Source organism: Schistocerca cancellata, chromosome 4 (genome assembly GCF_023864275.1).
Source record: "Schistocerca cancellata isolate TAMUIC-IGC-003103 chromosome 4, iqSchCanc2.1, whole genome shotgun sequence".
Classification (NCBI taxonomy): Eukaryota; Metazoa; Arthropoda; class Insecta; order Orthoptera; family Acrididae; genus Schistocerca; species Schistocerca cancellata.
This window is the reverse complement of record NC_064629.1, coordinates 531,457,373-531,472,103: the sequence shown is the minus strand read 5'-3', so window position 1 is coordinate 531,472,103 and position 14,731 is coordinate 531,457,373.

Sequence of the window (14,731 nt, the reverse complement as noted above, 5' to 3'; positions counted from 1 at the left end):
CGAACCGAAGTCCGCCATTAGCTTTATCTACGACTGAGTCCACGTAATCATTATATTTAATAGCACAACAATCTGTTGCACACAGTTATTTGAGTTGACTAATTTTCATTGTGACTCATTGGTATTGTGGTCTTAAGATTCTACTTGATTTCGTTTTGTGAAGTGCACAATTTTACATTATGAACATTTGAACAAGTTGCCAATTTTTGCACTACTTTGAAATCTTTTCAAGGGCCCCCTGCGGGTTCGGGGGTTAGAATAGGCCCGCGGTATTCCTGCCTGTCGTAAGAGGCGACTAAAGGGAGTCTCAAATGTTTCGGCCTTATGTGATGGTCCCCTCTCGGGTTTGACCTCCATCTTCCTAAATTATTCCGAAGAGCTAGCCAATTGGGGAAGGGCGCCTTACATGGTGCACTGTATCCGTCGTGCATTGAGACCTTTAGCCGGCTTTTTCGTCGTTGCAATGGTGTCCCGCTCGTTTTCCATCTCTTGGGCGAGGATACGTCCCTGGGTGCGATTCCCACGCTGCACTCTGCAGTGTTTCTTTTAACTGCGACGACGACCTTGGACAGTTTTGCACCTAAGATCCAGCACGGTAGCCAGTCCGTTGTGGTGGGGCCGCCATGTACCCTCTTGGTTGTAGCCCCCTGACAACACAGGGATCGCTCTACTGATGCCTGCGCCGTTAACTCCCCACGTATGCCAAGGAGTAGATGCCCGTCTCCCTGGGGCATCAGGACTCCCGGCAATGGACATCCTGCCAGGTGGCTATTGCTGCGGCTGGGTGGCGCCCGTGGGGAGGGCCCTTGGTCGGAGTAGGTGGCATCAGGGCGGATGACCCGCAATGAAGCGTGGTACATCATCTCTCGCTGGCGGCCAGCCGCCAGCAGTCTCTAAGCGTTCTTGGGCTCAATTTAATGCTGAAAAGTACAATCCGAAAACGTTCCCCTCTCTGGCCACGCCGTGGGAGGAGCGTAAGTCTCAGGATGGAGGTAATAGTTATTCGCCCCGATTCTTAGTTTGTACGAGAGCTGATGGGGAGTCTTTTCTCTCCACAAAGCCTCAGTTCTTCGTCGAGCATTTAGAGGACAAGTTTGGGGAGGTGGAGGGCTTGTCAAAAATGCGCTCTGGATCGGTCCTGATCCAAACGGCATCCTCTGCCCAGTCACGACGGTTGCTTGCTTGTGACAAGTTGGGGGATGTTGCTGTTACGATCACACCGCATAAGAGTTTAAATATGGTCCAGGGAGTTATTTACCATAAGGACCTTCTTTTGCAGTCTGATGACGAGCGGCGCGCCAACTTAGAGCGCAGGGGTGTACATTTCGTCCGGCGCGTTCATCGGGGTCCGAAGGAAAATCAGATAGCTACCGGTGCCTTCATCTTGGCCTCAGAGGGTGATACGTTACCGGAAAAGGTCAAGGTGATGGTCTACCGATGTGACGTCAGGCCCTATATTCCTCCCCCGATGCGGTGCTTCAAGTGCTGAAAGTTCGGCCATATGTCTTCCCGCTGCACTTCCAGCCTCACATGTGGAGATTGCGGACGCCCGTCTCATCCCGATACTCCATGTGCCCCGCCTCCCACCTGTGTCAACTGCGGGGAGCACCATTCACCTTGCTCGCCAGACTGCAGAATCTTCCAGAAAGAACGCAAAATCATGGAATATAAGACCCTGGACCGACTGACTTATACTGAGGCCAAAAGGAAATACGACCGATTACATCCCGTGAGAATGACATTATCCTACGCCGCTGCTACAACACCTGTGCTCGCCCCATCAGTTTCGCGACTTCCGGGCGGATCGCTGAGTGGTACAACTCCTCCTGCCCCCTTGCCAGTGGGGGGCTCTACCCACCGGGTTGCTCCTGCCCCACCTACCTCAGGGGCAACACCATCCCCCCCCCCCCCCCCATCAGGGACGTCCGTCCCTGCTTCTAAGCCGGAGAAGTGTCCAACTTCTTTGGCTTCTCATGCTCGCAAGGGGTCCCTTGGGTCCCTCCCTTCCCAGGTTTCCACCAGTGGGAAGGCTGACGACCGACAGTGGCGTAAGTGCCCGCAATCAGCTGGTCGAAGGGCTTCACGATCCTCCTCAGTCCCGGAGACTGAATCGGTGAAGCCCTCCCAGCCAGTTAAACCCAAGGAGCAGCGTGAGAAATCCAAGAAGAAGAGCTCTAAGCCCAAGAAATTCGCGGTGGCAGCCACCCCACCGCCACCTTCCAGCTCTGCGTCTGAGGACGAGGTGGAGATCCTGGCGTCCGCTGAGGACCTCGATCTCGCTAGTCCCTCAGACGCCATGGATAGCACTAGCACGGGTGCTCCATCGGAGGCAGCAGGTGACCCAGCGGCGTAATCGGCCTTCCCAGTCACGTCACGCCTTTCTCCGCCATGGACAATACCATCCTCCAGTGGAACTGCAGCGGTTTCTTCCACCATCTAGCTGAGCTCCGCCAGCTTATCAGCCTTTATCCTTTCCTTTGCATTGCTCTGCAGGAAACTTGGTTTCCGGCAATGCGAACCCCCGCCCTCCGTGGCTATCGGGGTTATTATAAGAACCGGGCGGCTTATGAAAGGGTGTCTGGTGGCGTCTGCATATATGTCGTTCACACTCTGCACAGCGAGTCTGTCCCTCTCCAAACACCTTTAGAGGCTGTCCCTGTTCGGGTGTGGACGCCACAGGCTGTTACCGTTTGCAGTCTTTACCTTCCACCGGATGGTGAGGTCTCGCAGCATGTCCTGGCTGCACTGGTAGCCCAATTGCCGCCACCTTTCTTGCTATTGGGCGACTTCAACGCCCATAACCCTCTGTGGGGTGGGTCAGTGGCAACAGGTCGAGGCGCCATCGTTGAGCATTTATTGTCGCAGCTCGATCTCTCGCTGTTAAATGATGGTGCCTTCACACACTTCAGTGTGGCGCATGGCACCTACTCCGCCATTGACCTTTCCATCTGTAGCCATAGCCTCTTACCGTCTGTCCAATGGAGTGTGCATGACGACGTGTGTGGTAGTGACCACTTTCCGCTCTTTTTGTCACTACCACAGCGTCACTCTTCTGGGCGCCCTAGCAGATGGGCTATGAATAAGGTTGACGGGGACTTGTTCTCCTCCACTGCCGCTTTTGAGCCTCTCTCTACTGATGACATTGATGCGGTGGTTCAATCGGTCACCACCGGCATCGTTACTGCCGCCGAATCTGCCATTCCCCGTTCTTCTGGGTCCCCTCGGCGGAAGGCTGTGCCTTGGTGGTCGCCTGAGATCGCTGAAGCGATTAAAGATCGCCGGCGGGCGCTCCAGCGTCACAAGCGACATCCCTCCATAGACCACCTTATCGCCTTCAAACGGCTGCGTGCGCGGGCACGCCTCCTTATCCGCCAAGACAAGAAGGAGTGCTGGGAGCGGTATGTGTCCACCATTGGCCTCCATGTCACTCCTTCGCAGGTCTGGGCCAAGATTCGACGCGTCTACGGCTATCGGACCCCTGCCAGCGTCCCTGCGCTCTCACTGAATGGAGCAGTTTGTACTGACTCCGACGTCATTGCCAATCGCTTAGCAGAGCATTTTGCTATGAGTTCCGCTTCTGCGAATTACCCCCAGGCCTTCCGCTCCCTTAAAGAGCGGATGGAACGTCGGAGCCTTTCGTTTCGCACCAACCACCCAGAATCTTACAATGCTCCATTCAGTGAGTGGGAATTTCGCAGTGCCCTAGCTGCTTGCCCTGATACCGCTCCTGGGCCAGATGGCATCCACTGTCAGATGCTGAAACACCTTTCAGTGGACTGCCAGTGGCGCCTTCTCGATCTTTACAACCGTCTTTGGGTCGAGGGGAGTTTCCGTCGCAATGGCGGGAAGGCGTTGTCATCCCCGTTTTGAAACCTGGAAAGACCCCTCTGGAGGTGGACAGCTACCGCCCCATTAGCCTCACCAACGTTCTTTGTAAGCTTCTCGAACGGATGGTGAGCCGGCGCTTGCATTGGGTACTGGAGTCTCAGGGCCTTCTAGCTCAGTCTCAGGGTGGGTTCCGTAAAGGCCGCTCCGCCACCGACAATCTGGTGAGCCTGGAGTCGGCCATCCGTACTGCCTTTGCCCGCCGTCAGCACCTGGTCGCTGTCTTTTTCGACATGCGGAAGGCGTACGATACGACATGGCGTCATCACATCCTTTCTACGCTTCATGGATGGGGTCTTCGGGGTCCTCTGCCGATTTTTATCCGCAATTTTCTGTCGTGTCGTACCATCCGCGTGCAAGTCGCGGCCTCGTATAGTTCCTCCCACGTCCAGGAGAACGGCGTGCCACAGGGTTCTGTTTTAAGTGTCTGTCTGTTTTTAATAGCCATTAACGGGCTTGCTGCGGTCGTGGGGAAATTCTGTCTCCGCTTCCCTGTATGCTGACGACTTCTGCCTTTACTACAGCTCTACTGGCATTGCAGCTGTTGAACGTCAGCTACAGGGCGCTATCCGTAAGGCGCAGTCTTGGGCTGTAGCGCATGGGTTTCAGTTTTCGGCAGCCAAGACCCGCGTTATGCATTTCTGCCGGCGCCGAACAGTCCATCCTGAGCCGCGGCTTTATCTTGCCGACGAACTCCTTGCTGTGGTGGAGACCCACAGGTTTTTGGGGGTGGTTTTCGATGCCCGGTTGACTTGGCTGCCTCATATCCGGCAGCTTAAACAGACGTGTTGGCGGCATCTAAACGCTCTGAGATGCTTGAGCCACACCCGCTGGGGCGCCGACCGCTATACCCTGTTGCGGCTCTATCAGGCGTCAATCCAGTCCCGTCTGGATTATGGGAGCCTGGCTTATGGCTCAGCATCCCCATCTGCGTTACGGGTGCTGGACCCCATTCTCCACAGCGGGATACGTCTTGCCACTGGTGCTTTCCGCACCAGCCCTGTGGACAGCGTACTAGTGGAGGCAGGTGTACCTCCACTGCGGTTCCGGCGCCAACGTTTGCTGGCCGCTTATGCTGCCCATGTTCTAAGCTCGCCCGGGCATCCAAACTATCGTCTCCTGTTCCCGCGATCGGTCGTCCGTCTGCCAGAACGTCGGCCCCGGTCTGGTTGTACAATAGCGGTCCGCGTCAAAGAGCTTCTCTCTGGGCTTCAGGTTTTCACTGTTCCACCTCCTTTCCGGGCTACTTTGCATACACCCCCATGGTGTGTTCGTCGTCCTTGCCTTCGGCTCGACTTGGCACAGGGCCCGAAGGACTCAGTCCCTCCAGAGGCCTTCCGCCGCCGCTTTTATTCCATCCTGGCCACGTATCAGGGCTCTGGCATTGTTTACACTGACGGTTCGATGGTTGCTGGTCGTGTCGGGTATGCGCTCACTCTAGGGGACCGTTTCGAACAACGTTCCTTGCAGGATGGCTGCAGCGTTTACACTGCTGAGCTGGTCGCCATCTCTCGTGCCCTAGAGTATATCCGCTCCTGCTCAGGTGAGTCCTTCGTTATCTGTAGCGATTCCCTGAGCGGTTTACGAGCTCTCGACCAGTGTTTCCCTCGTTCTCGTCTGGTGATGGCTATCCAAGAGTCTCTGCATACTCTTGCCCGTTGCGGCCGTTCTGTGGTCTTGGTGTGGACCCCCGGTCATGTCGGTATCCCGGGTAACGAACATGTTGACCGCCTGGCGAAAGAGGCCACCAGTAAGCCATCTCTGGACGTTGGCCTCCCAGAGACTGATTTGCGGGCAGTCTTCCGCCGCAAAATCTTGGCGCTATGGGACGATGAATGGCGCGAACTGACAACGCGCAATAAACTCCGTGATGTCAAGGAGACGACGGTTGTGTGGCGGTCATCCCTGCGAGCCACTCGCAGGGACTCAGTAGTTCTTTGCCGGCTCCGCATTGGCCACTCCCGGCTGACACACAGTTATTTACTGCGCCGGGAGGACCCTCCTCTATGTCGATGTGGGGTAGCTTTGACAGTGGCCCACATTTTGATGGCCTGCCCCCTTTTAGCTGTGGTCAGGCAGACATTTGCGCTGCCTGATACGCTCCCTGCCCTTCTAACAGACGACTCCACTATGGCTGACTTAGTTTTACGTTTTATTCGGGCAGGGGGATTTTATCATTTAATCTGAGTGTTTGTTTTATTTTATTGTTTTGTGTTGATTCTGGCCTTTGGCCTATGATTTTAAACTGATTTTTTAATGTGTTTCTAAGTGGTTGGCTTTTCCTTTTTTATTTCTATGGTCGGCCAACCACTGTCACACTCTGTGTGGTTTTAGTTCGTTTTGTCTTGTCTTCGTTTCAGTTTCTCTTGTTCTGTATCGTCTGTGATCTATTCTGTTCCTCGTTTTTATTCTCTGTGGGTGTTCTTTGTATTTGGAAAAAGGGACCGATGACCGTAGCAGTCTGGTCCCTTTCATCCCCCAAACCAACCAATCTTTTCAAGGTGCGATGGAATATTTGTTACTTCTTTCGGAAATCACTTCGTTACGGATAACTGAATCATCTGCAGGAAGTCTGAGGTCGCTATTAATGTTTTCCACCAAGACACTGATAAAGAATATAGGTTCATGGATAATTACGTTCTTGAAACATCTCGGGCAACGGACTTGAATGTACTGCTACCTCAAAAGTTTTCAGCTGTTACGTCACGTTATTCATAAACTTCAGGATTTCAATTTCTTATGACCTTGTCATTACGTTATTGTAACGTTGCTTCATTGCGGTGTTACATTTGAAGACTGCACGAAAAGTAGACCAGGGGGAGGCCTACACCTTTAATAAAATTAGAGATACTGTTCATTCTTTGACTGAGTCTACTCATATCAGGAACTACTTGTCGGAAATGGTCATGAGGTAGCCCTAAAAGATCTTCAATCAACAATGTACTTACGAGCTCCTCTGTTTGAAAACAAACAAATGACGAATTGGCGTTCGTAGCACTACCTCGAGAAAGCATGGAATGTATGATGCCGCAGGATGTACTGTCTGGAAAATTGAAAGAATGGACGCAAAAACATACAAAAAAAATGTCATCTCAGCTGGAAGAAATTTATCACCATGGATTGGAAACGGGGTCGTTCAAGTAAGGGGGCTGACATAGCTTCCTCATTAACAATTTTTCCACATTGGAATTACAAGGGATGGTTTTCGATCGAGAGAGAGGTGGTCCACTGACAAGCATCCGTAAGCTTCCCCGTGAACTGCGCGGTTCATAGAACAGTGTGGAGAGTATTGTAGCAGCGATTGCACCCCCTTACGTTTAGTGTGTGCAAGTAATGGGCCAAATGATTCTGAACCTGGACATCAGTTCTGTCAAATAAAATGGTTCAAATGGTTCAAATGGCTCTGAGGACTATAGGACTTAACATCAGAGGTCTTCAGTCCCCTAGAACTTAGAACTACTTGAACCTAACTAGCTTAAGGACATCACACACATCCATGCCCGAGGCAGGATTCGAACCTGCGACCGTAGCAGTCGCGCGGTTCTGGACTGAAGCGCCTAGAACCGCTAGGCCACCGCGGCCGGCTTCAGTTCTGTCAACAGTTTATGTTGTAGTTCATGTACTGGAAGTTTTGCAGTCACTTCGAGCAATTGCTTCAGTGATTGTTACAAGGTGTAATTTGTCAGTTAACATTTAATTCATTGCCGGTTATTAATTCCTTTTCCTGTAGTACTCCGTTACTCGGTTAAGGATCGTATAACATTTTGATATTAAAGCTTTGGAACTCCCTGTACAGTTATGGAAAAACAGACGAGAATGAAAATCACTGTCAATTCATGGGAGCATAACGTTGGAAGAGGGATATAAACCAACGCGTTTAGGAGCTCGAACGCTTAAGTGCTGGAGGAATTTTAGCGAGAAATGTTTTAACAGCAAACATGGTCAGCTGGTTGTAGAATGACTACAATAATCGGACAGGAACTAAGACATCAGAGTATAAATGAGCAGATCAAGGAGTGTAGAAATAAATGGGGAGCAACTTTCAGAAGAATGAATGAATGAAAATAGAATGCCTGAGACACACACACACACACACACACACACACACACACACACACACACACACACAGCGAGAGAGAGAGAGAGAGAGAGAGAGAGAGAGAGAGAGAGAGAGAGAGAAGGAATATGAACCAACCGAACAATTACATGTCCAATAACGAAGTAGATTGTTTGATGGTCACTAGTATTCGCAAATAATTGTTGTTATTGCTTTTCTTTACTTTAGGAAATGAATTCAACACAGTCCAGTTGCGTCTAGTAATGCATGTCGTTCCCTGACAATGAGAATTTTTTTCCTGTTTCAGATCAAACTACCGGAGAAAGAGACGGAGCCCACCAAAGCAAGGACTCAAAGGGTGAGTGTCAACTCCTAATTTTTAACTTAGTTATTTAAACGGTTACAGTTCAGACTTCGAGTTCTTAGAATTTATGCTAAATACGAAAATGATATTTCTCATTTCGATTTCGTCTTCCAAATTTTTGGGCCATCGCTTTTCCGTACGTCTGTGTCTGCGGAATTTCTCAGACTTCATATACATGTCATAGTAATAAAATACCGACAACAATAGAACAGAACAGAATAAATGGCTCTCTCGTTGGGAACAGATGTGTGCGTAAATTTCATAAAGTCCGCTAATCCCACTAAGCCCTCGTCCCTGCAATTTTGATACTGATTTAGAGAGGATCCTAAAATTCACCGTGTGCATTTTGGATTCCTTCTTCCCCACAAGCACAGCTTTAACAAACTCCTCAGCTATGGAGCATAGTTTGCTCAAGAACGTTTGAGGCTGGTTCCGGGAAATTTTGCTCACGAAGTGACCAAACGATACTGAATTACTTTCGAAGGCTTTTGTTTCGTATATCAAAAAGACGCAAGACGCAAGGCGTTAGTCATCTTTCGACAAAAAAGGATAAAGAACGTCGAATAAGACACATAGCCATGACGGTCGGCCGAGGTGGCTATTTCCGCTGAGGGTGTTTACGTTGGGCTGCGGCGCTCGTGACAACGAGCGGTTCCTTTGGCTCGCCTGGCGCTTTCTGTGTAAGGCAAGCTTTCGCAATTAGGAGCCGGCCGTCGCCCGCCTGACGTCAGCGCACTGTGTGTTTGCCTCGCCAGAAAGACGACCCGCCACAGTAGGCGGGTTGCGCAACGACGGCGCCGTACTCGCGTGCCTCGCTTAATACCGGCCTGCTCGCCCCTCTCCGTAATTTGGGCGGCGGCCTTGCTGCGCGCACGCCATGCCCGACAATGCTGCCGCACTCTCTGCCGACTAGTGAAATCTAAGAATGAATTGCAAAGAACTTCCCTTGTTGCGGATTTGGTCATTAAATGTTCGTCTTTGACTAGGCTATCGGAAAGCATTACCCCACAACTGACGTAAGATAACGAGGTACTATCGTCTTAAAGGACAGCAGTAAGGGACGCAGATAGGGGTTTGTGTCGTTCGTGGCGGAGGGTCAGAAAAATGGTTCAAATGGCTCTGAGCACTATGGGACTTAACTTCTGAGGTCATCAGTCCCCTAGAACTTAGAACTACTTAAACCTAACTAACCTAAGGACATCACACACATCCATGCCCGAGGCAGGATTCGAACCTGCGACCGTAGCGGTCGCGCGGTTCCGGACTGTAGCGCCTAGAACCGCTCGGCCACTCCGGCCGGCTCGAGGGTCAGAAGACGGAATGCATAACCTTAGGAAGAATACCGGTGGGTAAGGAAATCTGCAATCTTTCTCAAAAGAATCAACTAGGTATTTTCCTTCAGTGATTTAGGGAAACAACGAAAAACCTGAATCTGGAAGGTCAGATGGAGATTTGAAGCCGGATCCTCCTGAGTGCAGTTCACTGTGCAAGCTGTTACTTTTTATATTCATACGACGTGTTTTTTTCGGTGCACGAGCTTTATACATCAGATTTTAAAAATGTTTTTTATCTTGTTGATACACGTGTTCCTGATGTACGATTGCATTTTCATTTATTTTGAATATTTTATTTATTAAGTCAAAAAGGGTGCTCGGCCGAGTGCTCGGCGAATTTTTACTTTCGAAAAAGATGGATAAAAAAATTTGCATTACATTTTGCTTCAAAAATCGAATAAAGTGCTACACTGCATTCGAAATGTTGATCGTGGCTTTTGGCGAATCTACTGTGATTAAGACATTATTTACGAGTGGTATAAACGTTTCAAAGATGATGACGACGACGACCGCCCTTGACGTGCTAGCGCACAAGTTACTGACGACGTTGTGGAAGAAGTGAAGAAAATGCTTCTGGAAAATTACCGAATCGCTGTCAGAGATGTTGCTGATGATACTGGCGTATCTTTAGGCTCATGCCGAAGAACTTTTTCGGATATTTTGGTCATGAAACGTGTAGCAGCAAAGTGTGTTCCGAAATAGTTGAATTTCGACCAAAAACGTCGCGTACAAGTCGCTCACGAACTGCTGAATGAAGTCAACAACGATCCAGAACTTATTTAGAATACTGTAAAAGGGTATGAAGCATGTGGTACGGGTATGACGTCAAAGCAAAGGCTCAATCTGCCCGATGGGACATAGCCAAGACCGAAAGAAGTAGATAAGTTCGAGCACATGTGCATGTTCTTCTGTTTCTTTCGATTACTATGGGATAGTCCATCATGACATCATGAGTTCGTGGCTTGTGGTCGTACGGTCAATAAGGAGTGCTACCTAGAAGTTACGCGTCGCTTGCGTGAACAAATCCGAAGAAAACAACCAGAATTGTGGCAAAACCAGTCGTTGAAATTACATCACGTCAATGCTCCCTCCCACACCTCAATGCCTGTTCGTGAATTTTTGGCAAAAACAAAACCGTTATATTGCCTAAGCCACCTTATTCGCCGGACATGGCCCTCTGTGATTTCTGTTTCCAAGGCTGAAGAGAATCACGAAAGGAAGTCATTTTGCCACCATTGATGAGATAGAAACAATCACTGAAAAAACTGAACGCCATTACGATTAGGGAGTTCCGGAAGTGCTTCCAAGAATGGAGAAACGCTGGCAGGTGTGTATTGTATCTGATGGCGGGGATTACTTTGGAGGCGTCAAAGTTGATGTTGATTAAGATTCTTTAAGAAAAACAAATACTCCTATTACTTTTTGATCACACCTCGTATTAATTAATTTGTCCAAATATTCATAAAATTTCGTCAGATCAGTGCCGCTCAAAGACGGCTATGTCTTGCTCCACAATTCACTTAGCTGCTCTCTGCTAATACAGTCTCTGTAAAAAATTGGTATACTCTCACGGGAAGACCCCAGCCAATGCTGCATTGTAACCCCCGCAATCAACGATGAAACGTCTGATACTTGTTGTTGAAGACGATCCAGACCACACAGCCGTATGTATAACACATCCCATGCCGGTGTGACCCCTCGCATGTGAGACTGCCTGGAATATTACCGTGAAATGAAATGTGCTAGGACAATACCAATATTACAATCTGTATCGTGATCCAAGAGCTGTATAATAAGTTAGTCTAAGTAAGGATATCCATGAACATGAACAGGGATAATGAATTCGATTTAATCGAGACTTGGAATAGCTCAGTCCATTATTTCGCTAGTTATCGCATCAGGCAGATCTAGTAAACACTACAGGTATATGGATTTTACGGCGTAGCGGTGTGAACGTGTAAAAACACGCATAAAATAGAGTAGCAAACAGTCGAACTCTTCTATAAATAGGAGCGTGACACAAACAATATCTGACATTTAAAACTAAGCAGAGAAAGTACACTAAACCACAGCTCGCAGCACTTGATGGAAACGAAGTTCTTCATGGAAAATGTTTGGCATAGTAACGGAGTCACCCGACACCTCGAAACCAGAACGTAAGATATACCGTCATTAACCCGAAGAAAATCTCAAAAATAACGTCCAGTCGTTGATTGTACTCTAGACTGTCGATCTACAGTCCCAGAACGATAAAGCAGTAACGTAAAGGTCTTTCTGAAAGCAAGGAACGTTAATTCAAGCACTTCGCGGAGCGACTTCTTGTCAGCCAGCACTCATGTGTATTAACACACAAGTGTAGAACCCTTCCTAGTGCTGACATTTCCTGGGAGATCAAAACGGTGTACCGGACCGAGACTCTAACTCTGGACCTTTATCTTTTGCGGGCAAGTGCTCTACCATCTGAGCTATCCAAGCACGACTCGCGACCCAGCCTCACAGCTTCTATTCTGCCAGTAACTAGTCTCCTACCTTCCAAACCTCACAGTAGCGCTGTTTGTACCATAGACCTAGTCAAATCGTGACAATGAACGAATCGATTCCCAGCACCATAACTTGAACGCGAGGTGAGATTAGGTTTCTGTAAACGGAATACTTGAGGTCTTGGGACATTGATTGCAGACACTAGTGAATGACTGAAGATTGCTTGCAGTATTCTAAAGTGATGGTCAATCTTTGGTAGCACTGATATAATCACAGACATGTTTGCAAGATTTTTTCTCTTAGTTAGCACAAGTTCGTACAAAAACAATACATACCTTGCTTGATCAAACTTACATTCGTCACGTACAATGAACATTATGATGGTAAACTCTTCACTGATTAATCCTCAATGCCCTCAGTCTGGCTGAAATGTCCTGGAGTCGCATGGTTGACCACGTGAGCTGATCTCAAAATAAGATTAGTACGTTATTGTTCAGAGCAAATAGGAGAAGTAATAAATATATACGACAAATTACATTTGTGTCTTCTATTTTTTAGTAAAATTTAAATACCATCTTATGAGAAAACATTCAGTTTTTCGTAGGTGAAAAGTATAGAAAAGGCAAGTCCTGACTATTTCTACTTCTATAATCTTTCATATCAAACTGAATTCCCTTATGGCCATATCCATCGATGTGCCACGGTTACAGCATATACTTATATTTGCAGCACTTGATGTGCAGTAGCAAAATTAGGTTAAAACGGGACGGACAGGCAGACGGTAAGAAATTTTCTCATTGCTGTCATTAGTAAATAAATCATTTCATCAGAGGTGAAAAAAAAGAAACGCCGGCTTTCGTGAGAAAGGGACAGTGTTTTTGGAACAATGAAATCTGAGAGCTGGGAGTCTCTGTGTAAAATTGTGCTGTGAGGGGGCTAGTGGTACCAGTGGTGATACTACAAACAACTGAGCTCCATGATCTACTTCTGGTAATGTTGATGACGTAGGTGCGTGTATGTCAGTCAGAATGCTACAGTGGATCAGGTAAACATTCGAATAAATCGGGGCAATGCGACTCCTGTCAAAGAGGTCAGCGAACACTTGTGTGTGCGGGACTCAAAATCCTATAGATAACGGGCTGTATGGAAATAACTGCTTTTTATTGACCGGCGGATCACGATTTCTGCCTAACATAAAGGATGGAAGTTGGGGTGCCAGCGACGAATCTCAGAAAATGCCTTTCGTAACCCAAGGGGAAGAAAAAATCGCGTTGCGACAGCGTTGTGGTCAGAATGTTTTCATGGTATTACCTATAACATTGAAATGTGAGGCTTTCCTGTTCATGTAGTCTTTCCTGAGAACGGAATTTTGCAGCAAGACATTGTCTACTGTCGTATGGCTACAAGTGTCATCGAATGTCTGTAACAACGCGTTCAACGTTTCAAAACTACTTCCCTGGCCCCAAAATTTCCAGCTTCTGACCTGACCTGAACCGAACATCTGTGCGTACTACCAGAATTCCTGCACAAACTTGCAAGTGCTATTGAACTGCTATGGGACCACTCTAACACGTACCAGACATTCAATTCAGCCCGAGACATACTCTCAAGAGAGAATACTAAAAAATGGCTAATGTGTTAAAATGCTTCTTTTGTTAAAGCGGAGACTCATCCAACCCCACCTTCATCCGGATTTTTTGTGCTTCCTCCCCTCCCGTCACCCTCACCCTCTTCCTCCTCTCCCCCCCCCCCACCCCCTCCTCTGCCTCACCCCCCAATGGCAAAGCAAGAATGAACAGAACCGGGGTGATTCCTTGATTCCTATGATCTCCCTTTCTTTCCTTACTGTAGCCCATCTGAAGTCCTCACTCTGTAATGAGACAACTTTCAGCGGACTTACGTTTGTAAAATGTATCTGATGTGTACGAAATGCATAAAATCAACTGTCATGTATCTTCAATAGTTATGAGCGTTACGTGTGGGGCAGTTATTCTCCTTAATTAGATTTCTTAAAGCTTGTTTTGTGGTAGATATAGTAGTAAAGTTTTGCAGCGGATTATGCAATCGATACATCTGGTTATTAGAATGTATTTTAGATGTCGGTGAATCACATACATTGTAATATGTCTGCTGTACAGCTATACGTTTGATATCACATTCTGAGAATGCCGAACTGCCTTTATGTAAGTGTTAAATTCACATTTACGATACTGCTTTGCCTCTGCTTGGAGTTTTGGGGTAAAGAAAAGTAACGGTATCGTATACATCACAGTAACTACTATTGCTCTTAAAAATTAATCACGAGAGTATAAAGTATAAATAAAAACTATTGTGGAATGTTGGTTATACAATATAGCGTCAGCCTGCTGATGACGTAGCGTAAATATGATACCGGGCGCAGGACAGGAAAGAAATCTCTAGGAAATGAAATAACTGTTTATTATACGAACTGAAATGAAGACATGTCTTGCGTACTACTTCCGTAAACCTAAATTCTGGCGAGGTAACGCACACCTCATAGGAGATGAACTGCCGACAAGCTATAACGGAGATGAGACGATACATTTGAACGTGTTCAGCTGTATTCCTCTTACACACTGTAAAATGAAA